The sequence below is a fragment of the Aquarana catesbeiana genome, linkage group LG01 (assembly GCF_042186555.1).
Source record: "Aquarana catesbeiana isolate 2022-GZ linkage group LG01, ASM4218655v1, whole genome shotgun sequence".
In the NCBI taxonomy this organism is placed as follows: Eukaryota; Metazoa; Chordata; class Amphibia; order Anura; family Ranidae; genus Aquarana; species Aquarana catesbeiana.
Window position 1 is genome coordinate 610829049 of NC_133324.1, and position 26605 is coordinate 610855653.

Here is a 26605-nt window from a genome sequence, read left to right on the forward strand (position 1 = left end):
AAGGCCTGGCTGGGGCCAGCTTGGGAGGTGAATGTCTGCCCTATAGACCAAGGTAATGGTTACCACAGAACAGCCGCTCAGGAGAAGACCTGAAGCGTGAGCACGGCTCGGAACAGCTCGCAGCCTCGTTAATAATGTAAGCGGCAGCCATTCATATATTTAAGACACTCTAACGACTGCCCTACCACAGCCGCCGCCGTTATCCTCCTTCATCTATAATTCACTCTCATCCATGTTGGAAACAAAAAAAAAAAAAAGGAGGGTGGGACGTCAAGGCAGAGCCATTCATCCCGGGAACCAAGGCAACCGGTCACCGCCCCCTGTTTAACAAGGAATACAGGCGGCGCTTTTCCATTGGTTTGCCCGCCTCGCCAATCCCAGGCTTCCGTTTCCACCGAGGGGGCAGGGGAATGGGACGGCGTGGCCACGCCCACCACCACTCTGCAGCTGTCAATCAGCTGACGTCAGCGTGTGCTCTGCAGGTGCAGGGAGAAAGCTGCTGCATTGGTGCAATAGGGAGCCGAACAAATATCGAGGGGTAAGAGCAAGGCTTGTTGTTCTTTATGTTGTGTTCGTGTGCTTACATGGAAAAAGGGCGATCTATGGAGGGGGGGAAAGATCCTTTAAAAGAGCAGTTAGCATTGGCTTGCCTTTTGGTGCTGATGCCTGCTCGGGTACAAGATCTAACCTTCATTTGTCATGGAAGGATGCTGCTGGCGCTGTTAGCCTGGGCTTTTCGCATTGCAAATCCATGGGCAGCCTTCATAAGCTTGCATCAGATCAGAAGCAAAAAAAAAAAAAAAAAAATCCTGATTGCCTTTTAGTATTATTCCTGGCTTTGTGTAATGGGGGAAAGCAGATGATGAATCCATGATCAGCAGACATCCATAGAGCTGGCTGGGGATGAGGGATCTGCTGGGGGGGGGGGGGGCGGCAGAGACTTATTTGGTCATGGAGGGGCTTCTATTGTCTCATGGACATTTCTGCCACCCAAGGTTCTATGATATTTGATAGTACTAGGGTCTAATTATACCATAGGTGTTAAAATGAACATGCTGAATAATTGATGCGCTTCATTTCATAGGCAATGCTTTTTTTTTTTTTCCAGATTATTTTACACTTTGGGGGGGGGGGGAGGGGAATGAATCTATGATTCCTTGATTCATGCCCCTCTGACATTGGGAGGTTTATATACTGTAGATGTCAAGCTGTATCCTATGATGCTGGAAACGCCAGACGATTCACATTTCATTCAATTGACAATTCTCATTTGCTTTCCATGTAAATACAATCCACCTGAGTTCTTCAGTTAAGGATTCAGGTGCTTGCATGTTTTTGTGATAATTTTTTTTTATTTTTTTGTTTGTGTGTGTGTGTGTGTGTACGTACATACATACATACACACACACACACACACACACACACACACACACACTTCTTTAGATTGCAATGTTTGCAACATCAGCCAATATACAATTTCTGCATATATGGGGGAATTGACAAAAACTGGAGCAGCTGAAAAACCAATCAGCTTTGAGCTTTCATTTTCAAAGCTTAACTGAACAAGCCGATTGGTCACCATGCACAGCTGCGCCAGTTTTACATTTTACATATTCACATATATATTACACATATACATGTATGCATATACAGTTTTACAGATTCACATTATGCATTTTTTTTTTTTTTTTTTCTTTGTGCTTTTTGCAGATTTTCACTACAGTCCATTTAACATGGTTTCCTATGCAAACACGTCCTGTAGTGCAAATCTGGAAAAAGCACTAAAAATGCATAGGTGTGAATCGGGCCTTAGTGAATTGCCCTCATAGTATTTATATTATATGATGTGTATAAATGCACACACGCTTCCATTCAGCTTCTGAAATAGGTTATGTCCATTGAAATTCTAAGGTGTGCTTGCCAAACCTAATTAACACAATCTACTCTTTGACTATCCGTGGTCATCGTCCTATAAGGATAACCCCCTATGTCTAGGCTGTACAATGAAAAATGAAAACGTTTTATGTGGATCGTGTTTTTGAAGAATCGTCAGAAATAGCAAATAAGGGAGGCATGTGGTTTTTTTTTTTTAAAAGAAAAATGACAATTCTGTACTCTATAACAGGCCACGCTGTAATCCTTTTTATCGTGCAAACAATATCGTCTGTACCTACAGCCCTGCAGCTTCTTGGCTTTCACAGCCTGCACTTTTCTCAGCAGGAAAGCATGCCGAATTGTAATTTGCTCTTGCTTGATGTCCCTCATCCACTGCAGTAATGGCTGAAAGCGATTCCAGATCAGCTTTTTGGTTCTACCCAATAGTTTCTCCTCCATTTAACAAGCAGGGGCTGTCTTTGGCTCAGCTTTCCGTTGTAGCATTGTAATATACTATAGCACCTTGTAGATTGTTGCTAGTCTGAGCTCGGTGGGGCCCATTGAAAGCTGATTGCTACCCAACTTGACTATATTTTACTGCCCCCTCTCTTGAAGAATAATGGTTCATTTAATGCTGTAGAAACAATGCATGTCCTTCTTTTCAGTGAATGGTTTGCACTTAAAGTGATTGTCAGTAATCCCCTTGTAAAACAACACATTCAGTTTACAATAGAAATTAAAGGCAAAACGTTTATGTATAGATATAAGAAAAAAAATATAAATACCCTTTTTTTTTTTTTTTTTTTATATCCACACTGAAGTTCAAAGTGCTGGTGTGCACATCTTAGGGTGGCAATGATGCTCCTGTGTGCTTTTCTTGAAAGGCAGCATTGTCAGGGGAACCCTCTCGTGGGCAGGATCACCATGTGCCATTACAAGGTGGCTTTTAGCTCGCTCTGAACTTAGCAGTCTATCTGTCATAATTCGCTTGTCTGAATGAGGCACTAGACAGTTTTCACAGAAAGAGATTTTCCATTTTAATTCCAGAAATTTGGATTTTAATTCCGTGTCTTGGTGACAATAGTCACTAGACTAAATAGGGTAAATAACCCCAGTGGGGGCACAGACAGCAGTGAATCCTGGCAGAAGATATCCTTCCACACTGAAACACTACACTTATACATACAGTTAAGCACACTGAGGTGCTGTGAGATGGTGTGTGAGAAAGATGTGTGCCATCATAAAGCCTTAAAAAAATGGGTATGCATTGGAACTGAACACTGTCCTCCCTCCACCAGAAACACTCCCTAGGAGTTTGGTAAATCTGTCCTACGTCCTTTTATGCAGTAGAAACATATGTTTCAAAAATTTGGCCTAGTTGATGACCAACCAGATTTTTTTTATAGGACCTGCTTCTGCTTAAAAAAAAAAGAAAAAACTGTCCAAGCCACCCATTGTACCAGATCCCTGCCCATCTCTTTGCATGCTTGCTAACTAATTTTGAAAGGAAATGCTGGTCTACTGGACCTTCTCGTGGAGAGTTCTAAACTCTACTTTGATTCTTGAACCTCAATCAAGAGACATTCAAGTCACCCTTTCACCCACAGTTCCAACCAAAATATTGACCCTCTTCTACAGGACCTCCATCAGCAATAGATATCAGAAGATCAGTTAAAAATGTCACTCACTGGTACAGAATTCTGACAGCACTATATGCCATTTACCTCATAGACATGCTAGAGATGTGACTTGGCACATGGCAATATGCTTCACGTTTTTTGGACCTGTCCCACCCTTTAGACCTTTTGGTCACAGATCCACACCATAGTTCAAAGATTTACCAACCCCACTGTCCCAAAGACACCAGTGTTCTTCTTTCTCCACCACTTTGAAATCTGCAATAATACATTTAATAAACAAAAATACATACCCACCTAGATTGCTACAGCACCAATCCCAGCTGCAGCTGTCCCCTGCTGCCTCTAAGACTGAGAACTGAGTGATCAAAGACCACTGATCACTCAGTTCTCGATCTTCAGTGAGCCAGTGACTGTCAGTCACAGACTCTCTGCTCCTTCAGCGCTCACTGGAGTGGAGGGGGTGGGAGCAGCTGCCTCAGTCTTCCAGCAGCTTGCTGAGCCAGCTGCCAGTCCAGGCATCGCCTGGATGGATCCTGACTGTAAAGACTGAATCTATTTCAGCTCTATACTTCTTTTTTTTTTTTTTTTTTTTTTTGCTGGTTTGGATACCTCTAAGGTGCCCCAACTTTTATTGGTTTGGCAAACTGATATAACTGCATTGGCCGATGATGATTGGGAGGAGGGCTTACAGCAATACCTTCCATTGCTGATCTCTGCACAGGATAGATTTACCCAACTTCGTACAAGTTCATACATCGGGCCCACTATGCCCCTTTTCGATTGTCAAGAATCTATGCCTCTAGGGAGGCGACCTGCCCCAAATGTAGTTCTGATCCTTGTACATTTCTCCATATGGTCTGGTCGTGCCCGTGGATATAGGATTTCTGGAATGGAATGGTTGAGAATATTAATCAAATTGGTAAACTATGGATCATTGTGATCCACTTCTCTTATTACTTGGAATATGTAACACTTTTGGAGGCTTCCCAATCTAAAAAAAGATTTTTATTTTATGTTGCCTTTTATGCTAGAAAGACAATCTTGCTTCAATGGAAAAAGGCTAACCCCCCGACTATAACACAATGGAAAACCTTAGTTAATGCAGCTCTGCCACTATACAAGCTAACGTACGTGGGACGAAACTGCCCGAAAAAATTCACTAAAATTTGGGAGGGATTGATCAAGGCAAGACAGTTGTCTCTGTAGTAGGGTTGGGACCTCTCAAGCCTACCTGATTGTATTTTTGCGCTTAGGGTTCTGTTAAGGTTGTCCTACTGGTTGTTCCTTTCTCTTCCATTCCTGCTATTCCCCCCCCCCCCTTTCCAGCATAGGCTGCTTTTAACAAAAAAAGTGTGTTCTCTTTTGTTGTAGTATCCTTGTACCACTGCTGTGTGTTGTGAAACTTGAATATATTTTAGGTTTAAAAAAAAAAAAAAAAAGCGGAATCTTTCCCCAGCTTGGACCGGATGATCAACCATTAGCAAACTTTATCCTGTAGAGCTTTTGGCCTTGCTTTTCCTTTTAAAGCTGAACTCTGGGTACACAGTCAAAGTAAATCTAAGGAAGGTGTGTTTTTTACCAGGCAGAGAATTTTCATTCCTGTTCATCCAGTTCTGAGATTTAGGCCGACCATACACGGTTTGAACCGTTAATGGGCAGGCTGAATGTACCAAGTTGATCGGTACAACCAGCCTGCCGGATTCTCTTGCGCTTATCGTTACTGGCTTCTATAGCCGCTAGCAATAATCACTGTCTTTTCCTGGCAGGGATGGTTTCCAATAAATTGCTCCCCCCTCCCCGGCCAGTAACATACCTCTTGTAGTGAGAAACCCGTCTTGAGGTATGAGAACAGGAGGCACAGCAGACAGCAGCATTGTCAGTCTGGGGGGAGGGTAGTGTTAAAAATATTGGCAAATTCACTTTTTTTTTTTCTTTTGGGACAAAGGTCTTGCATGAATAAAAAGCTGATCATTTTAATCACCCCTGCCAGTGTTAAGTGGTTTGTCTCCATGTAAACTGGTACATTCTTCTGGAGAGCTTATGAAAAACAGGCGTAGGCCCCTTTCACACCAGCAGACCGATTGGGTCCGCCTGTCACTTTTTTTCAGGCAGACCCGATCGGACCACCCATCGTTCTCTACGGGGCAGTGGATGTCAGCGGACATGTGTCTGCTAAAAACAGATGGATGGGGATACATTCGTCAATCAGATGGCCGTTGGATAGGAATGGACATGCAGTCCATTTCCATCTGATTGCCCCATAGAGGAGAGCGGGTTGTGTCTGCTCTGCATAGTGGAGCGGACACATAAACTTGTCCACCGCCTGCTCAGTGGGTATTATGGAGAGATCCCCCGCTAAGCAGGTGTATCTGCTCTGTCTGAAAGAGGCCATAATGTCTGGATCACCAGATGAAAATAGAAGAAAGAAAGCTTAAAAAAAAGAAACTAACACAGCCATAACATCCAAGCTGCAATATAACAAATGTTTGCTTTTGGGTTTAATACTACTTTTAAAGTACCGTTTTTTTTTTTTTTCCTGCTGGGATCTGACTTTCTATTAGAGGGTGGTTAATTTCATTCTCCATGGTCCCACTGTGTGTTGGAACATAACCACCCTCTCGTGCATCCTCCCGGGATGGACTATGGAATTTGTGGTGTCCAGGGTGCCATGCACATAATCGCAACTAATACGCACTGCTGATTCCAAACATGGAAATGAAGGAGAGGTTTAAGAGCTCTTGGAGGATGTTAGAGGAAGGCAGAAAAACACAAACAATTTAATGAAAAATGGATTGCAGAACCATTAAAGGAGTAGATCCAAAACTCTTTTGGCCCTACTTCTCCTATGGGTCACAGGAATGCACTTAGTTCTGCACTCCTGTGACCCAGGTTCAGCTGACAGCAGGCTAAAGCTATAGAGATTTTTAGGTACTGTAATTTGTCACCATTCCTCAGGAGTGCGTAATTCATCATAGTTTGCCAAAAATCCAGGTTTTATATTGTGTTTGTGTTCACTAAAATTCATTAAAGTTTTTTTTCCCTGAGACTTTGCATTTGATAAACCACTGTACAAATATCCTGTGACATTAAAAAAGTAAGTTCTAAGTAATTATCTAGTAAAAAAAAAAAAAAAAAAAAAATGCAGTTTTTTTATATGTAGGTGAGAAGTGTCGGAATTGGCTTGGGCAGGCAGGGCAGCAAGTGGAGACCTCTGGGCTAAGGTGTCCTTTTATGAAAGTGCGGTAAAATACCGCTTTTCAGTTCTCAGGCATTCTCAGAGGAGATCGCTCTCCTCTGAGTGCCTGTTTATGAAAGTGTGTAGATCGCTTCTCATGTTGAGTTGGGAAGCGATCTACAAACGCCGGGAACTCCTGAGAACGGCTCCTCTCACTGTAATCCCGCGTGATATAGCAGGATTACAGTATGAGGAACCATAAAATACAAAAGTTTAACACAAATCAGCACACATTATTCCCCAACATATGAATAAAATATTAAAGTTAAATTCCCCCTACACAATATACATTAACCTAATTATAAAAAAAAAAACATTGTTTTTATCAATATTTAAAGATCATACATGTGCCTATTTAAATGTGAATGGTGTATAGTAAATGAATGTAATCCACATATGTAATGCAGCTATACACCATTCATATAAATGCAAAATACATTTATAATCATTAAAAAATAATTTTAATAAAGTATACAAGTATAAATATTTATTAATAAATTAAAACAAAATATATTTCATAATTGATAAATATAAAAATTGATAAACTGGTGCAATGCGGGAACACTGCGAATCCACTGCGGGTTCCCACATCGCACCGACTCGCATGTCAGTTCACACTGCCATATGCGAATCGCTGGGGAGTGTCAATACATTGTTAACGACACCCCCAGTTCAGCTTGCATATCGCACTGCGAACTGACAGTTCGGACATGAATCGGATCGCGTATGTGTGAACACACATGCGATCCGATTCTGGTCCGAACTGAAAAAAGGGTCCTGTGCGTGTTTGCACCGAATGCGGTGCGATATCAGCCATACTATCTGTGCGGCTGATAGCGCACCGCACAGACATCGCATGTAATGTGAATGGCAGTGTGCTGCGAATTACATGCGATGCCTGTGCGATGTTCGGGATCGCACATGTGTGAACTGGGCCTAAAAGTTAACAACCCCCCCAAATCAGTTCGCATATCGCAGTGCGATCTGCAAACCCGGACAGGAATCGAATCCCATGGGTGTGAACACCCATGCGATCCGATTCTGCTGTGGACCAAAAAAAGGGTCCTGTACGAGTGCAATACAAATTCAGGAATACTATCTGTATGGCTGAAATCGCATCGCACAGAGATCGGATGTGATTTTGCAATGCAGTGCGGTGCGAATCGCATCCAATCTCGGACACCGCAGCAGTGGGAACTGGCCCTAAATCATATTGCATTTGCACCAAAATGGTACAGGACCCTTTATTTGGTCCGCACTGGAATCGGATCGCGAACACCCATACGATCCGATTCCTGCACCATTACATAGTTCGCACTGCGATCTGTGAAATGATCTGGGGGTGTCATTAACTTTACATTGACACCCGCAGTGGTGCGCAGATGTCAATGTAGGTGCGATGTGAAAACCCGCACAGGAATCACGCTGGTTCACGCATCGCACAAGTGTGAACCCAGTCAGAGACGTGAACATCTAAAAAAAAAAATAGATAGATATATATACACACACACACACACTATAAATTCCTATCCTGCTGGTTTTGGGGTGTGTAATGGTGGGGAAGATGTACTATGACTGTTTGGTGAAAGAAGTCAAAAGACTTCTTGCTTTCTCCAGAATACTCAGCCAGTTTCACGCTTCTCACTCTGATTCTCCACTTCTGAAATGGTGAATCAGAAAGTGAGAATTCTGTCACAGATCGCCAGTGAGGTGCTGAGATGGCACCTTCATAAACTGGCCGTTTCTGTGACAGTCAGTTAAGATTCTCACTGTGCTGAGATAATCTGCGGAGAACATGTTCTCCACTGATTATCTCAGTTTCATAAACTGGTAATGACCTGAGATCAGCGGCGAGACTCGGAATCGCCACTGATCTCAGTTTCATAAAAGGACACCCAAGAAATATAGTGGGGTCTTCACATAGTTTGTGAACACAAAAAAGCAGCAGACTGATAAGGTCATGATTGCTCACTTTGGGGTCAATTCACAAAGCGATAAATACTGAATTTTTGAGTTAAAATAACCTATGCAGTATTTATCTCAAAAGTAGTCAATTCACAAAAAAAAGTGTTCTTTACCAAATATGTTAAATATTTATGTTTTGCGATATCACTTACATTTTGCTTTATCTTTGGTGTTTTTATTTTTTTTTACTGCCCTACCAGAGGAATAAACAAATGCACACAGAAATACCATGAAACTGAAAACATTCTACCATTCTTTCATTCACAGAACGATCTCCCTGGTGAAATGTTACAATTTATTTTTATTCCTGAGCTCAGGGCAAAACTGATACATTGTATACTTTTAATTTCCTGGCCAGCGCAGTGTTCTATTTTTTTTTTTTTTTTTTGTACTTTGCTAAAATACTGACTGCCAACTGGCAGGTGATTAAAATGTGTTCAGTGATTCACTTTTTTTTTTTTTGCAGTATTTATCTCACGTTTTTAACAAATGTGTGGAATTTATCTCAATATTTTCGAGGTAATTACCGATAAATATTGTTATTTATATTCAATATTTTACTTTGAATTGACTCTGTTATTATCTCATGCAATATTTTCAAAAAATGGTTCACGTGACCTTCATATCGCAAGCAGTAACCTTTAGTGAATTACCATAGGTTCACACCTATGCGTTTTTTAGTGCGTTTTGCAGAAACGCACTAACGTTCATTTAACATGGTTTCCAATGGTACCCTTTCTATGCGTTTTTCAGCCGGTGCATTTTTGGAAAGGGTTGGGCCTTTTTTTTTTTTTTCTCCACAGCAGATTGCGTTTTGCTTGTAATAGACCTCAATGGACCCGCACCAAAAATGCAAATGTTATATTTTTGATACGTTTTGTGTTTTTTTTTTTTTTTTTTTTTCTCCATAACCAACTGTGTATAGCGGGTTGTTAAAGAGTGGGCCAGGAATCCGGCCATCGCATCCTTAACAACCGATGTGTCATCAGCTGTCCGCGGGGTTCCCTGCGGGTGGCTGTATGTGGAAAAAAAATTGCAGGCAATAAAAACACAAAATTGGGGGACAAAACTGCATGGGGTCCCCCCTAAAATCCATACCAGACCCTTTATCCAAGCATGCAGCCCAGCAGGGCAGGTCAGGAAAGGGAGGGGATGAGTGAGCGCTCCCTCCTGAACCATACCAGGCCACATGCCCTCAACATGCACCTCAACCCCAAAACACCTTGTCCCCATGCTGATGGGGACAAGGGCCTCTTCTCCACCAACCTGGCCAGTGGTTGTGGGGGTCTGTGGGCAGGGGGCTTATCGGAATCTGGAAGCCCTCTTTAACAAGGGGGCCCCCCAGATTCCACCCCCCATGTCAATGACTATGGGGTACATAGTACCCCTAAACATTCACCTAAAAAGTGACTAAAGACACAACATGGGTTTTTATTAAAAAATAAAAAACAATGTACCTCCGCTCCTTAACAGCCAGCTAGTCAATTTAACTACTAGCCGACCAGCTAGATCATTTATACTGCTGATTTATACTGCTGCAGGTCGGCTCGTTTACGCAATTCGGCGTAGGTGTACATCGGCACCTTTTTTAAGGGCGTTAGCAGGTGCCCGCTGCACAGCGGGGGACCCGGTGCGCGTGGCTGGCAGGCGTGATGTCCGCCGGCCACCCACGATCGCGGGCACGAGAGCCAGAACGGGGATTTGTGTATGTAAACAGACCCCCATTCTGACAGGAGAGGAGAGACAGATTGTCTGCCTGTTCCTACTAATTAGGAACAGCGATCTGTCTCCTCGTCCAGTCAGTCCCACCCCCCCCCCAGTTAGAAACACACACACGAGGGAACACATTTAACCCCTTGATCGCGCCCTAGTGTTAACCCCTTCCCTACCAGTGCAATTTACACAGTAATCAGTGCATTTTTATAGCACCGATCGCTATATAAATGTCAGTGGTCCCAAAAATGTGTCAAAAGTTTCCGATCTGTCTGCCACAAGGTTGCAGTCTCGCTAAAAATCGCAGATTGCTGTCTCTACTAGTAAAAAAAAAAAAAATTAAAAATTGCATAAATCTATTCCCTATTTTGTAGACGCTATAACTTTTGCGCAAACCAATCAACATACGCTTATTGCTATTTTACCAAAAAATATGTAGAAGTTTTATATAGTGGCCTAAACTGATGAAGAAATTTTTTTTTTTTTTTACTTTTATTTTGGATATTTATTACAGCAAAAAGTATAAATTATTAAAGCGTTAAAGCGACGCAGTGCTGTATCTCAAAAAATGGAAAACTGCATGCAAAAATGCGGGTTTAAAAATGCAAAACGCACTGCATAACGCGCTGGAAAAATGCATCAACCTCGGCTGCATAGATGTGAACTTGGGGTTAGCTCCTCCTGTTCAGCATGTTTTATTGCCAGCACATTTGCATGCAGCACCACAAATTTGGACCGCAGTACTGCCATTCTCTTTCCCAGTCTGCTATGAGAGAAATTGCAAGAACCTAACATCTGGTACTTCACATTAACTGCATCTAAAAATATCAATTTAATGTTTTTTTAATAAATGCCTTCAATTTATGTCTTTTATATCAGACTGTAGTTAAAGTGGTCTTAAAGAGCAACTCCAGCTATTCCTTGGAAAGGTTGTCCTAATATTTCCTGAGAGACACAAAAGAAAACAAGAGCAAATGTCCTCAAAGTTCAAAGAAATTCTACTTTTGACCCATTGAGAGAAATCCCTTCTCCTGTTGTTCCAATGAAAAAACATTTAGATTTTCACTCCATCCAAAAAAAAAAAAAAAAAAGTTCCACTTTAACCAAAATATGATTACCCCTTGGGGATGAGGGGGCAGGCCAAAAGAATAACTGTACTTCTGGAGATCCTTTTAAAGCTAAGTTTAATTATTTTCTTTTATTAAAAAATCAGGACCAAGGACAGTACTTACATTTACTGTCCTTTGTGCTGGTGCCAACTGTCCTAGCTGAAATCTTCCATCCTCTCAGGTTAGTAACTTATTAACCACTTCAATAATGGGCACTTTTATTTAATCACCACTGTTATTGATTTTTTTTGTTTTTTTGCCAGATAAACAAGAAATACTGACAGTTTTGAAAAAAAGCAAGTTTTTCTTAGTTTCTGTTACACAATTTTGCACATTTTCTCATTATGCCTTTTGGAAAGTACCTTGGTGTTAGCTTTCCAAAATGGGGTCATTTTGGGGGCGTTTCCACTGTTCTGGTGCTCCAGCGTCTCCAAAAATGTGATAGGTATTCAGGAAATAAAAATACATAATCTAGGCTTCTTGAAAGCCCAAAGGTGCTGTGAAAGTCTCACACATGTGGCATCCCCATGCTCAGGAGGCATATGGGAATGTGTTTTGGGGTGTAATTCTAGGTATGCCTATGCTGTGTGCTCTAAGACATAATGTGTTAAAATAACTACTTTGTTAAAATCATTTTTTTCTTCTTTTTTAATTTAATTTCTTCATTTCCAAAGAAAATTATGACATGATCTCCTATAAACAGATTTGTGTCAGTGTTGAATAAATACCGATATCTGTGCCAGTTCAAAGTATTTCCACGAGTACTTGTACAATGCTCCGATACTAAAACCAGACTCGGTTCACATATGTGCGGGCCAGTTTGCAGTGTGATTTCAAAGCCTGTGTGATTTCGTTCAGTGGTTCAGGTGCGAGTCCAATGCAAATTGTAATGTATGAGATTAGAAATTGCACCTGAACCAGACTGAAATCGCACAGGACTCAGGACTTTTTCAAATTGCACTGCAAACTCACAGAAAGGCACACGAAAACTGATGTCTCTGCAAGTGAAATCTGTGCGGTTTTCCTATCAGTTTTCATGCATGTGTGGTGTAAACAAGCCCTAAAAAAACCTATCAAGACACTAAAAATGGGTATCAGTAATTTAGTATTGGCACTTGTACTTGGTCTTAAAAAACTGGTATCAGCGCATGCCTAGTTTGAGTTATTTTTATCAAAGAAATATAGAATACATTTGGGCCTAAATCTATGAGGAAAACATTTAATTTTTTTGCCACATGTTTTTGGAAAATGCTGGAAAGAAAATGTATTTTTTTTTTTTTTACACAAAGTTGTCAATTTTAATAAAATATTTCTAACACATGTGTAGCCGGGTCCCCAGAGGCCTAATGGTGACCTCCTAGAGTTAGGGATAGTTGACATCCTTCTGTGTAGGGTGGGTTACAAGTAGAGGTCGACCGATATATCGGCCGATATTTGGCTTTTTTTACTTAATCGGCATCAGCAGATTGTGCTGATAAAAAAAAGCCAATTATAACTTCAGCGGGACTTGCAAATGACTTCTGTATTAGAAGTCAATTGCAAGTTGTCTGAAGTTTTCTTCTCTCCTCCTCTGGGCAGCCTGCCAAATCTGATAAGAAGATACATTTGTATCTCTTCGGGTTCTTTTATCAATAGACTGAACTTGTGTGTAGAATTTCTCAGTTTAACCATTTAAAGACTAAATCTTTTCTGACACTTGTTGCTTACAAGTAAAAATTCTGTATTTTCTGCTAGAAAATCACTTGGAACCCCCAAACATTATATATATTTTTTTTTAGCAGAGACCCTAGGGAATAAAATAGCGGTTGTTGCAATATTTTATGTCACACGGTATTTGCACAGCGGTCTTTCAAATGCAATTTTTTTTTAAACAATACACTAATTAAAAAAAAAAAAATAAGCAGTAAAGTTAGTTCATTTTTTTTCGTCCAAAAGTTTTGATTACCTGTTTTTGTGTATTTAATATTTAAGATATAGTTATTTTTTTTTTAATCTAAATTATACATACAAGTGAACTGATTGGAGGTTTGTTTTGTTCAATAAATGTTTAAATGTAAAAAAATTTCTGTATCACTTATTACTTAAGGTTGCTTTCACACTGGAGCAGGCATGCGTTGACGGTAAAACGCTGTTAGTTTTAGCGGCGCTTTACCGTCATTTTAGCGGCGCTATTCGGCTGCTAGCGGGGTGCTTATAACCCAGCTAGCGGCCGAGGAAGGGGTTAAATGCGCCCCTGAAGTGCTGCTGCCAAAACGCTTTGCAGGCGCTTCGGCAGCGGTGCGCATTCATTTCAATGGGCAGGAGGGGTGGTGTACACCGCTCCAAAGATGCCGCTTGCAGGACTTTTTTTTACATCCTGCCAGCGCATCGCCTCAGTGTGAAAGCACTTGGGATCTCACACTGAGACTGTAGGGAAGCCGTTTTACAGGCACTTTACAGGCGCTATTTTTAGCCCAAAAGCGCCTAAAAAAACGCCCCAGTGTGAAAGGGGTCTAACTGTTAGATTTTATGAGATTGGGGGCGTGGCTGAGCTGGCGGCCTGAAAGGACGTGTGTGAGAGGAGCTCCGCTCCCAATCGCCTAAACTATCCGAAAATTAATCCTCCATTTGACTAACAGATACGGGAGGTAGCTGGGGCATGAGAAGAAGCAAAACGGGCCCGGGTAGGAAGGCTAAACAAGCCCCTAAACTAGCCCAGCAGCAACAACAACAGCGGCCCGCCATAGACTGCGCGCACGTGGCATCTCAAGCCAACATGGCGGATCCAGCGACGGCAGAGGAAGACCGCTTTCAGGCCCTAATGCAGGCGATAACTGGATGCCAGACGACCCTCACAGCAAAAATCGACAACCTACAGACAGAATTTGGGTTGTTACGGAGGGACATGGAGAAGATGAGAGGACGAATGGGAGAGGCTGAACGTAGGATTGGTGAGACGGAGGATTCCATTCGGGACCAGAGGGCCTCTATTCACACACTGCAGGTCAGGGTGAAGACACTGGAGTCTAGGGCGGAAGATGGCGAGAACAGAAGCCGACGGAACAACCTACGGCTCGTGGGATTACCAGAGGGAGCTGAGGGCCAAGATCCCGCGGCCTTCACGGAACATCTGCTCCGCACCCTGCTTCCGCAGGCCCAGTTCTCCCCGCACTTCGTGATTGAGAGAGCCCACCGAATGCCTCCTGTACGAGGCCCCCCGGGATCTCCTCCGCGCACGTTTATATTTAGACTCTTGAATTTCCGAGACCGGGACCTGGCACTACGAGAAGCCCGCAAAGTTCCTGAACTGCGCTTTGACAACACGAAGCTAATGCTGTTCCCGGACTATTCTATTGACACACAACGGCTCAGAAGGACTTTTGATCACGTTAAGGCACAGCTTCGCACAAAAGGGCTTAAATATAGCATGCTCTTCCCTGCTCGCCTCCGGGTAATTGACGGTGAATCTACTCGCTACTTCACCTCCCCAGAGGATGCCTCTCAGTGGCTGGACGGCCTTCCCCGTGCCCGGTAATGTATAAGTTTCACCGTTGTTCCAGTGTAGACCGATGTTTCCTGCTCTCCCTCCCCAGCTGCCCTCTGTCTCCCCTCGCTTCTTCACATTAGAGTACCAAGAATTATTACGAACACAGTTTCTGCCTGCTGTCTGACCTTCCTCCTCCAGAAAAACGGATGGTGACCACCCAAATCCGTTAACATGATGGAAGGATAAGACTGTAACTTACATTACATTTCCAGATACAACACCCGGACAAAGATAACGCGATGAGATACTTAACCCTGCCTGACGCAGCTATGCGAGGGAAGACTCTTTCCTGGGGTAATGGAGTGAGGAGACACTGTGCTTTTCTCCTGTCTGGAATAGCTACACTGGCTAGTACCGAAGTGAATGACTTCAGAGCGCGGTAGACGCTCGCCTCCATGCTCTTTCCTTTGGCTATACAATTTTTCCTTCCCAATCGATACTTGAACGGCTGGGACAAGACAATACTTTGCAAGACCGACGCAATTAACCTACTACTTCATTTCTGCAAGGTTGCTTTGCGGCCAACTCATACGCTTGATAAATGATGGGAGGGAATAATGTTTGAGCGGGACCGGAATCTGCTGGAATAATACGATGCAGCTCCCAGGGATTTACATGTCCTCGCCACTGCTGGGGGGATAGACTGTTCTCCCTACATACGTGAGATCTGCACTGGCTCATTAATGAAGTATATGCCCCTGGTTTCTACTAGGTGATTTTTTATTTTCCAGCTCAACTTTGCCTCACAAACTATACATCTGACAAACTTTAATGCTGATATATTGGTTGGTAGAAGCTCCTCCCCTTTGGGGGATTTACATGCCGGTGGAAATACTAGGGGGCTAAACTGTTCTCCTTATACCTGCGGATGTTAGAAGGGGGGGTATAACTATAAGTATAACTATAATGATGAAGTATGTGCCCCTAGCTCAGACTAGGTGTTTTTTTATTTTCAAGCCCAACTTTGCTCTGCAAATAATGCACTAGCAAAGCTCTAACACTGTTATGTACCTTGCAAGAGTGTGCTCTCTCTGAGGGAATTGCATGTCCTGAACACTGCCACAAAGGAGTGAACTATTCTCCTGTTATCTGCAAAGGTTACCCTTAGTAAATACTCAAGCCTGTGCCTCTAGTTTAAACTAGATGTTTCCTTTCCCCCCCTTGACTTAGCTTATCTTTATCTCATGGGTTTTGTCCTTGGGAGGGGGGGGGAAAAGTTTAAATGTTAATGGATGGTTTTGTAACAGTTTCCTTCCTTTTGGAGATTTGCATGCCAGTGACACTACTAGGGGGATAGACTCACTACCTATATATATGGCTGGTAAACTGGTCAAACAACGAAGTATGTGCCCCTAATCTCTATTAGGTGTTTTTTTATTTTTAAGCCTGATTCTGTCTTACAAACTATGCAATAGAAAACTCCATATGTCGCTATAATGTTTTGAAAGAGTTGATTTCTTTTGTACTCCCCTGTTGCTGTAGGCGTGGGAGCGGAGATCTCCAATCTTGAGAAAAGTTGTAACACCTGTGCGAGGAAAGGTCGCCTGCCTCTCCATTGCTCTCATAGGAGACTCTCCTACAGTATAATGGGATCAGTTTGGGATACAAGCACTCCGAGTTCCCCAACGGATGTGCGGGGAGGGGGGGGTTGGGTTTCTGGGTTACGGTTGTTCCCCTTTTTTGTTAGTTTTTTCCTTTATTTCCTTTTTTGTTCTTGGTTTACTCAGATTGATACGACTATAAGCAGTGGTCTACTTGGGTTTATTTTTTTTGGCCCGTGGTCTACTTCGGGCCCGCTGATCAAGATGCTACGAATGAATTACTGTCTACTGGCGGGTGTGTGTCCCACTCTGGGTCGGTCCTGCCAACACTCCCATCCCCAAACATTACTATTTCTAGTGCTATGGCACCTCTGAGAATTATATCATGGAATGTTAGGGGTCTAAATGATAAAATAAAGAGAACCCTGGTTATGACATATTTAAAAAAATATAACCCACACATATGCATACTTCAGGAGACCCACCTGGTGGGTAGGAGAGTCCTTGGTCTTAAAAAACCGTGGATAGGGCACTCCTACCATTCGTCATACTCGGGTTACGCCAGGGGAGTTAGCGTATTAATACACAGATCCCTGTCCTTTACCCTACTTGCTGTCAGGACTGACCCGGAGGGCAGATTTGTTTTAATACATGCTGTAATAGATACTGTTGAGATGCTAATTGTGGGTATCTATGTGCCCCCTCCGGCCACTATGGCTCTTCTTAAATTCTTGACCCCTATGCTTGCTTCATATTCCACGGATAACCTGGTTATAGCCGGAGATTTCAATATGGTTCCGAACCCGTCCGTGGATAGATTGAATTCAGGGACGGGCTCTGACTCTTCCCTCAGTAGGTGGGCTACCCTGTATGGGTTGGTGGATGTGTGGAGGTGGAAATATCCAAGAGATAGAGCATTTACTTGTCAATCTGCCTCATACCGTACACTATCCAGGATAGACTTGATTTACGTCACTGGGGGGCTGCTCTCTCGTGTAATAGAAACGGAAATGCTCCCTAGGGGCATATCGGATCACTCCCCTATGCTTCTTACTTTGCAAACACAGACCCCCCCCTCAGAGAGACTATGGAGGTTGTCCCGTTACTGGATCTCAGAGGAAAGTGTTGCGACAAGCATAGACACATCTATAGCAGATTTCTGGACATTTAATGCTGGCTCCTCGGTGCTGCCTATTAGGTGGGATGCCTTTAAGGCACATACTCGGGGAAGCTACCAGACCGCAATTTCCCTTGCCAGACGTGACGCCAGGGTCTCCATTGAGGAAGCTGAGAATAGGGCACAAGACCTCGAATCCCGATACATACAGACACAGAACCCACTCACCCTGTCTGATATGCAGGCGGCACACCATGAGGTGATGCTCCTCCGAGTAGCGGGAGCTAAAAAACAACAGCTGACACAGACACAACGTATATTTGAACAGGGCGAAAAGACAGGTCATCTGCTGGCATGGTTGGCGAGGGACCAACAGTCTGCGTTCACCATAGCCCGTATTAAAACTGACGATGGGAACTCGGTGACAGACCCAGTTGCTATCAACACCTGTTTTGCCACGTACTATAAGTCTCTATATTCCTCTAGGGTGGGCTACTCTGCGGAGGAGTTGGACTCCTTCCTTAGTCAGCTCACCTTCCCTACACTTGACGAAGAGACCAGAGACTGTTTAGATGCTCCCATCTCCTTAGAGGAGGTGAAACAGGCCATAGGCGAACTTCAGGTTGGGAAGACTCCGGGCTCGGATGGCCTCCCTCCTGAATTTTATAAACAACACGGGGAGCAAATGATACCCAAAGTGCACGAGATGATTACGGGGACCCTGGAGGAATCTACACTACCGCCGTCCATGACGGAGGCAATTATAGTGGTCATACCTAAACCGGGCAAGGATCCTGAGCTTTGCACCTCATACCGCCCCATATCTTTAATTAATGCAGACGCTAAGATACTTGCCAAGATCCTAGCTAGAAGACTTAACGGAGTCATACATAATTTGGTTCATGAAGATCAAACTGGCTTTATGCCAGGTAAGGGGACAGACATCAACCTTCGTAGACTATACACGGTCATGGGTGCCGAGGAATACCTGACAGAATCTGACGCAGTGGCCTCCCTGGACGCTGAGAAAGCATTTGACTCAGTAGAGTGGTGTTATCTATGGGAGGTCCTGCGTCGGTTCGGCCTCGGTCCCAAATTTATATCCTGGATACAGACCCTTTATACCTCTCCACGGGCTAGGGTTCGTACGGGAACGATGATCTCGCCACCCTTCTACCTGCACAGGGGTACCAGGCAGGGCTGCCCACTCTCCCCTGCTCTGTTCGCCCTGGCCATAGAACCAATGGCAATCCTTCTCCGATCCTCCCCTTCAGTTACCGGAATTATGATTGGTACGGTACTCGAAAAGATATCCCTATACGCGGATGACACCCTGCTGTACCTTAGGAATACCAGCGATTCCCTGGGGGCTGCCCTGTCACTTATTAACACTTTTGGTGGGTTCTCTGGCGTTTGTATTAACTGGACCAAATCGGTAATTTTTGCACTGCGCCCGGGGAAAGATTCGATACCTGTTAATACTCCCCTCAGAATAGTCTCCCAATTTAGGTATCTGGGAATAGAAATACACAGAGATTTTGCGCAGTTTATTCCCCTCAACCTATCCCCTATATTGTCTACTCTGACCCAAAAATGCTTCACTTGGAAAACACTGCCCCTAACCCCAGTAGGCAGAGTGAACTTGATAAAAATGTCCATACTGCCAAAGTTTCTCTATGTCTTCAGACAGACACCGGTACACATACCGAATACCTTTTTCAAAAAAATTGACACCGTGATTACTGCATTTATATGGAACGGTAGCATACCTAGAATCTCTAAATCCACTTTACAACTCCCTCTGACGTTGGGGGGACTTGCCTTACCGTGCTTCCAAAAGTACTATTGGGCGGCGGTGTTGGTTACCCTCCGATGGTGGATGTCTGGGGAACCAGCGAACCCTGCTTCCACGCTGGAGGCGGCTTTGCTGGGTTCATACTCAGAATTGAGAAACCTGATACACAGAGGACCCAGATCTAACTCTGGTATTACCACCTCAATGAAAACCACTTTGAAGGTTTGGGAGACGGTTAGAGGCAAGATCAGGGGGGCGGACAGCTGGTCCCCCCGCACTCCCCTGTGGGGGAACCCGCGGTTGTCGCACTTCCAGACTATCCCGGACCCTGTGCTATGGGCCCGTTACGGAATAACCACCGTGGCGGACATAGTGTCAAGAGATGGCCTACTTCCCTTTGATGCCTTAAAACAACAAAAGAGACTACCCAATAACATGTTTTTCAGATACCTACAGCTCCGACATGCCTACCACTCCCAATTTCCCACTCCCCCGACACTCATGACTACTGGGCTTGAACGACTGTTGGGCGACGAGGGTGAAGGAAAGATCCTATCCAACCTATACGCGGCCCTGGCGGGCCTAGACACATCTAAAGTCTCACAACTGCTTTTGGTTTGGCAGAAGGATATACCTTCGCTTGCTGATGACGACTGGGAGGAGGGTATCCAGCAATACTTGCCCCTAGTGATCTCTGCCAGGGACAGATTCACCCAGCTAAAATTTTTGCACAGAGCCTACTTCTCCCCTCAGCGTCTAGCCAAAATATACCCCACTAATAACCCGATGTGTCCCAAGTGTGCGGCGGAGGAGGGCTCCTTCTTCCACATGGTATGGTCTTGCCGATATACACAGGCGTTCTGGAGAGGCGTAGTTAATACGTTAAACCGAATTGGCAAATTAAAAGTCCCCTGTGATCCAATACCCTTACTGCTTGGAATAGTTGACACACTAGATACATCCCGAGCTAAAAAACTCTTTATATTCTACGCAGCCTTCTATGCTAGAAAGGCGCTCCTGCTGCATTGGAAGGGATCCGCCTCCCCATCAATAGGCTTTTGGAAAAATCTCATTAATAAAGCATTGCCGATATATAAGCTAACGTATTTAAGTCGCAACTGCCCAAAAAAATTTGGGAAAATCTGGGATCCCTGGATAGGTGCGGAACATCTAGAGTTGGAATGAGTTAACACGTGGGCGCGGGACTCCCCTCTCTGCACAATGGGCATATCGACTCTGACTGATGTTATTTATTTACATACCACTGATCCCCATGATGGGTCAACTATGAATCAAGGGAGCCCCCCTGGGCCTATATAGTATATAGTTATATTTTACACGAAGCTGAAGTTACTAATATAGTGGTGAGGGAGAGACGGGGAGGCTATAGAGGGGACGTAGCCACAAAATTCTCAATTCATGTGTACCCCCCCCCCCCCCCCATCATTGTTCCTACTGACCTATTTGTGGTATTCTCATAGATATATATGTGTTGTGGGATTTGTTTTGTAACATCTGCTGTTAAACTTCTGTACACCTTGTACTGTAACCACTGCAAAATGTATCATCTGTATGTTTTTGTTTTTTTTTCTTTTGTATTTGCTTTTATTAAATAAAAAAACTTTATGTTAAAAAAAATAAAAAAAAAAAGATTTTATGAGATGAAGGGGGGAAAAAAAAGAAAAAAAAAAAAATCGGCCTAATATATCGGCCCAAAAAAAATCGGCATCATATATCGGCCATCGGCCACCGCGATTTCTAAATATCGGCATCGGCCAGAGAAAAACCCATATCGGTCGATCTCTAGTTACAAGGCATGGTGGGTGTAATGCAAGGTAGATTTATGGGAGCCAGACACTTCTTGAATGCAAAGAGATTTAGGCCTCATTTACACGAGACGTTGTTAAACGCGCGTTCAGAGGCAGTTGGACACTTTTCAACTGCCCCTGAACTCATTCAATGTTATCCTATGTGTCCATGTACACAGAATTGTTTTTTGGCGTTTTTAGGCAGTTGCGTTTAACCTAGTTTTTCCAGAAGCAAAAAAAATAATGGGTTCAGACGCAAAAGTTTTCCACGTTTCAGAAGCTAAATGCGTCTAAACGCCGGTAACGCGTTTGCGTTTATAAGTGTTTTTAAAGGAACCCTATTTTTTTGGACCAGAAAGCACAGAAATATGATGGTAAACTGCAGCAGAGAATGACATTTTGCGACCCGACTTTGGGGCCCCATATTTTGGGGCCACTTAGTGCTAGGAACCCCAAATTTGGTATGCAAACACAGTGGAACGAGCACTACAACATATCCAAAGCTGGGGTCAAAAATGTCATTCTCCGCTGCAGAAAAGTGCTTGAAATTTGCGATCCAACTTTGGGGCCCCATATCTCGAGGCCACTTGGTGCTAGGAACCCCAGCTTTGCATATGTTGTAGTGCTAGTTCCACTGTGTTTGCACACCAGATTTGGGGTTCTTAGCACCAAGTGGCCCCGAGATATGGGACCCCAAAGTCAGGTCGGAAAATTTCATTCTCTGCTGCAGAAGTGCTTGACATTTTGTGACCTGACTTTGGGGCCCCATATCTCGGGGCCACTTGGTGCTAGGAACCCCAAATTTGGTGTGCTAACACAGTGGAACTAACACTACAACTAAATTTGGGGTTCCTAGCACCAAGTGGCCCAAGATATGGGGCCCCAAAGTCAGGTCGCAAAATGTCAGCACTTTTCTGCAGAAGAGAATGACATTTTGTGACCCGACTTTGGGGTTCCAATGTGTTTGCACACCAAATTTTGGGGTTCCTAGCACTAAGTGGCCCTGAGATACGGGGCCCCAAATTTGGGTCGCAAAATATCATTCTCTGCTCTGCAGACGCTTCTAGACGCAAACGCGGCAAAACACGGCATGCAAACGCGACAAAATGGGCGTCTCTAAACGCCAGTTTCAGCTTTTAAAACCATGTTCTGTGGAAGAGCGGGTTTAGGGCCAGGACACCCTTAAGTGGTTGCAATGTTAAATGGCAGACTCTGAGACTTCTGTAGGTAGACAGCCATGCAGGGAAAGGCACCCAGCCGGACACCATATCTGCATGTGTAGGATCACTGTCTCCTATGGCAACGGTCTTGTAACAGTTTCTAACACAAGTTGTAATGAACCTCTTTACTTCCCCTACAATCTCCTCTTGTAGATCTTTACTCAACTGAGCTCCCAATCTTTCACTAGACTTGCTGATCCACTGCCACTGGATCCCCTGAGCTCCAACCTTCTCACTCAGTTACATGGTAGGTGAGGTTGAAAAAAAGACACAAGTCCATCAAGTCCAACCTATGTGTGTGATTATATGTCAGTATTACATTGTATATCTCTGTATGTTGTGGTCGTACAGGTGCTTATCTAATAGTTTCTTGAAACTATCAATGCCTCCCGCTGAGACCACCGCCTGTGGAAGGGAATTCCACATCCTTGCCGCTCTTACAGTAAAGAACCCTTTAAGTAGTTTAAGGTTAAAGGGGTTGTAAAGGTAAAAATTTTTTCACCTTAATGCATTCTATGCATTAAGGTGAAAAAACTTTTGACAGTACCGCCGCCCCCAGCCCCCCAGTTTTACTTACATGACGCCTCGAATCTTCGCTGCTCGTCCTCGTCATCTTCACTGCAGCTCAGCCTGGTCGCTGATTGGCTGCAGTGGATGGATTGAAAGCAGCGCAGCCATTGGCTCGCACTGCTGCCAATCACATCCGATGACGCGGCGCGCCGGGGGGCGGGGCCGAGTGATACAGCGAGCGGCTATAGCCGCCGGCTGTATCACGGGAGCGCGCCCGCAAGCACTCACCACCATGCGAGGGAGCTCGCATTAAGGTGGTAAATGCTTGCGGGGAGGAGCTGAAACAGCCGCCGAGGGACCCCAGAAGACCAGGTTCGGGGCCACTCTGTGCAGAACGAGCTGCACAGTGAAGGTAAGTATAACATGTTTGTTATTTAAAAAAAAAAAAAAAAATACCTTTACAACCCTTTTAAACCTCTTTTCTTCTAATTTATTGAGTGGCCACGAGTCTTGTTAAACTCCCTTCTACGAAAAAGGTTTAATCCCTATTGTGGGGTCACCAGTATGGTATTTTGTATAAAACCGTATCTTCCTCAAGCGTCACCCCCGCATCCCTGCTGGGTCCCTACCTTGGCATTCACAGATACTCCTCAAGCGTCGCCCCACTGGCCTGCTCGGTCCCTGGCTTGGCACACAAGACTGCTCTGCAAGTGTCACCTCCGCTGGCTGGGTCCCTGGCTTGACACCTGCTGAAGTTTCCCAATTCTTCACTGTCCGCGGTTGGTGAGAATACTGCTCTGGTACTTGCTTCAGTTACTCACTGTGGTCCCCGGTAACAAGGTGTATGGTCCCTTTGTGGCGACAGCTTCCCCTCTACCTCTGACCACAACATGTTCTCCGACCGGCAGAACCGTCACTTCTGGTTGGACTGCAAGCTGCAGTCCCAACCCTACGCTGTTCTCTTGCTTCTGGATAGGCCCTCAGACAGCCTTGCAGCCAGATGTCCCTGGGATAGGCCTCAGGCTCTGGCCTAGCAGCCTGGGGCAGCACAACACATGTCCACTCAGACAGCCATCCAAGTGGCACGGAACCCTGATCACCTGACCTCACTCAAATAAATAGGTTTTCCCAGCATGCCAAGGGACCTAAGAAAATCCCTGGCCATTGGCTGAGACATCTATTCCTAATCTGTCCTTGCAATGCCCTTGTCTTATCTAATGCCACCAGATACCCGGCCATCTAGTGACAGAAGATAGAAGTGCAGCAATTCCAGAATTAGGGTGAAATCTATTGACCTCCTATCAATTGGCCAAGGCAACAATCACTTGGCAGGTAAATTTGCTAGCAACCCTGCCTAAACATCAGGGTGCTACACATATCATAGGCATACTTCGACTAACACCCCAAAACACATTTTGCTACTCCTTACAAGTGTGGCATTGCCACGTGTGAGACTTTTTCACAACCTAGCCACACAGAGGGGCCCAAAATCCAAGGCGCACCTTCGGGATTTCTAGGGCTATAAACTACTGATCTAATTTCCTGACTACCTATCACCTATACCTATTTTTGGAGGCCCTGGAGCACCAAGAGAGTGGAAACGCCCATAAGAGTCATGGTGAATCTTTTGAAGACTTAATTTTTTGTGGCAAGTTTTTGGAAAATGCGGAATGAAAATTAGAGTAAATTTTTATTTCCACAAAGTTGTCAATTTAAATAGATGTTTCCAATGTACTGAGTATGGCGATACCGCATGTGAGCCTTTTTTCTTTTTTTTGACTGATTTATATACTGGACATGGATGACCCTTCAGAGAACATCACACATGTGAACAAGTCCTTATGGTACAGTGTAGATATTTGCCAGCACACCACGGATCTTCAAGTTGTCCAAATGGCTTTATTGAAGTATGATCATAACACAAACAAGAGACTGCAATGTTTTGGAGTCACGCAGGACCCCTTTCTCAGGCATGTAAATCCTTATGGTGACTTTGACAGCTATATCGGGGACACTGTGACTGATCACAAAAGTAAACAATGCTATCATGAATGGATGCCATTCATGACAATTGTTTATTAATGGATATGTGATCGATGTGATTGGTCACAGCAATTACATGGTACCTGAGCCAGTCACAGTAGCCTGGTACCAAGGACTGTACCACTGAACACAGTGGTCACAGATCGCTGTTCCTGTGACAACAGAGCATCAACCCAGCCAATGCACATCATAAAAAAAAAAAAAAATCAATAAATGGTGTTTTTACATACTGTTCACACTCAGTCATTATGATTCATTTTCTGTATTCTGCAAAAAACCTGGTTGATCCTGCTGCTTTCCATCTCTACCTTCTGCTCATGTCTGTGCAGCTAGAGTCACACATGTGGGAGTATACACAGTGGTAAATGACTGCCCACTCCCACCCTCCTCCTCCATGCCCACTAACCAGCTAAACACAATGGGGATGGGATATTACATGTATTAATGGGGGCTTCACCTCCCTCTTATTCTAATAGGGCGTACACACAGTCGGACTTTGTTCGGACATTCTAGAACAAAATCCTAGGATTTTTTCCGACGGATGTTGGCTCAAACTTGTCTTGCATACACACGGTCACACAAAGTTGTCGGAAAATCCAATTGTTCTGAATGCGGTGACGTAAAACACGTACGTCGGGACTATAAACGGGGCAGTGGCCAATAGCTTTCATCTCTTTATTTATTCTGAGCATGCGTGGCACTTTGTCCGTCGGATTTGTGTACACACGATCGGAATTTCCGACAACGGATTTTGTTGTCGGAAAATTTTATCTCCTGCTCTCCAACTTTGTGTGTCGGAAAATCCGATGGAAAATGTCCGATGGAGCCCACACACGGTCGGAATTTCCGACAACACGCTCCGATCGGACATTTTCCATAGGAAAATCCGACCGTGTGTACGGGGCATAAGACACAGGCTGGAGGAGCGTGACAATAAAGATTTGATTTCAAATCTATTTGTATGCCAATTTAAAACGGTTTGATATTATTTATTTTTGCTCTGTATAATAAAAGGCTGTTTTTTGAACATGTGACCAGCAGCAGAGGACTAGAAGCTCCTCCTGTTTGTTTCCCTGCAGACAGACTGGGAAAGATCTGGGTCATGTGACATCTGTATATGGATTAGGAAAAAGGGACTTCAATGTTGTGTGTTTTTTTTTTTTTTTTTTTTATTATTATTAAAATGATTCCAGTGCCATCATCCATATACAGGAATCGAAGTGACAATGTGAATTTGACTGTTTATCACTTTAAACCCAAACACAAAATGTAATATACTGCAGTTTTTCAATTTGTAGAGGGTTGAGACAAACCATTCAACACTAACAGGTGCTTACAATGATAGGTTTTTATTCATTTATGCAAAACCTTTATCCCAAAAGGAAAAAACTATTGGCTGCCTGTAACTTATAATGCATTAGCTAGTGTTCAATTTTAAACCCTCATTTCAGATTTACTTTATATAATTTGTTTGGGCCAAACTAGCTTAAACAAACTGTTTAATTTAT

General features: G+C 43.8%; 1 protein-coding gene across 1 annotated transcript in view; it reads left to right on the forward strand.

The window, feature by feature from the left end:
- The first annotated feature begins 382 nt into the window (after nt 1-382).
- Nucleotides 383-26605, forward strand: part of RAB3A (RAB3A, member RAS oncogene family) — a 75350-nt gene continuing 49127 nt past the window's right edge. The window contains exon 1 of the mRNA XM_073599510.1: nt 383-538. The gene's annotated coding sequence lies outside the window, so the exon portion shown is untranslated. The remainder of the gene's footprint in view (nt 539-26605) is intronic.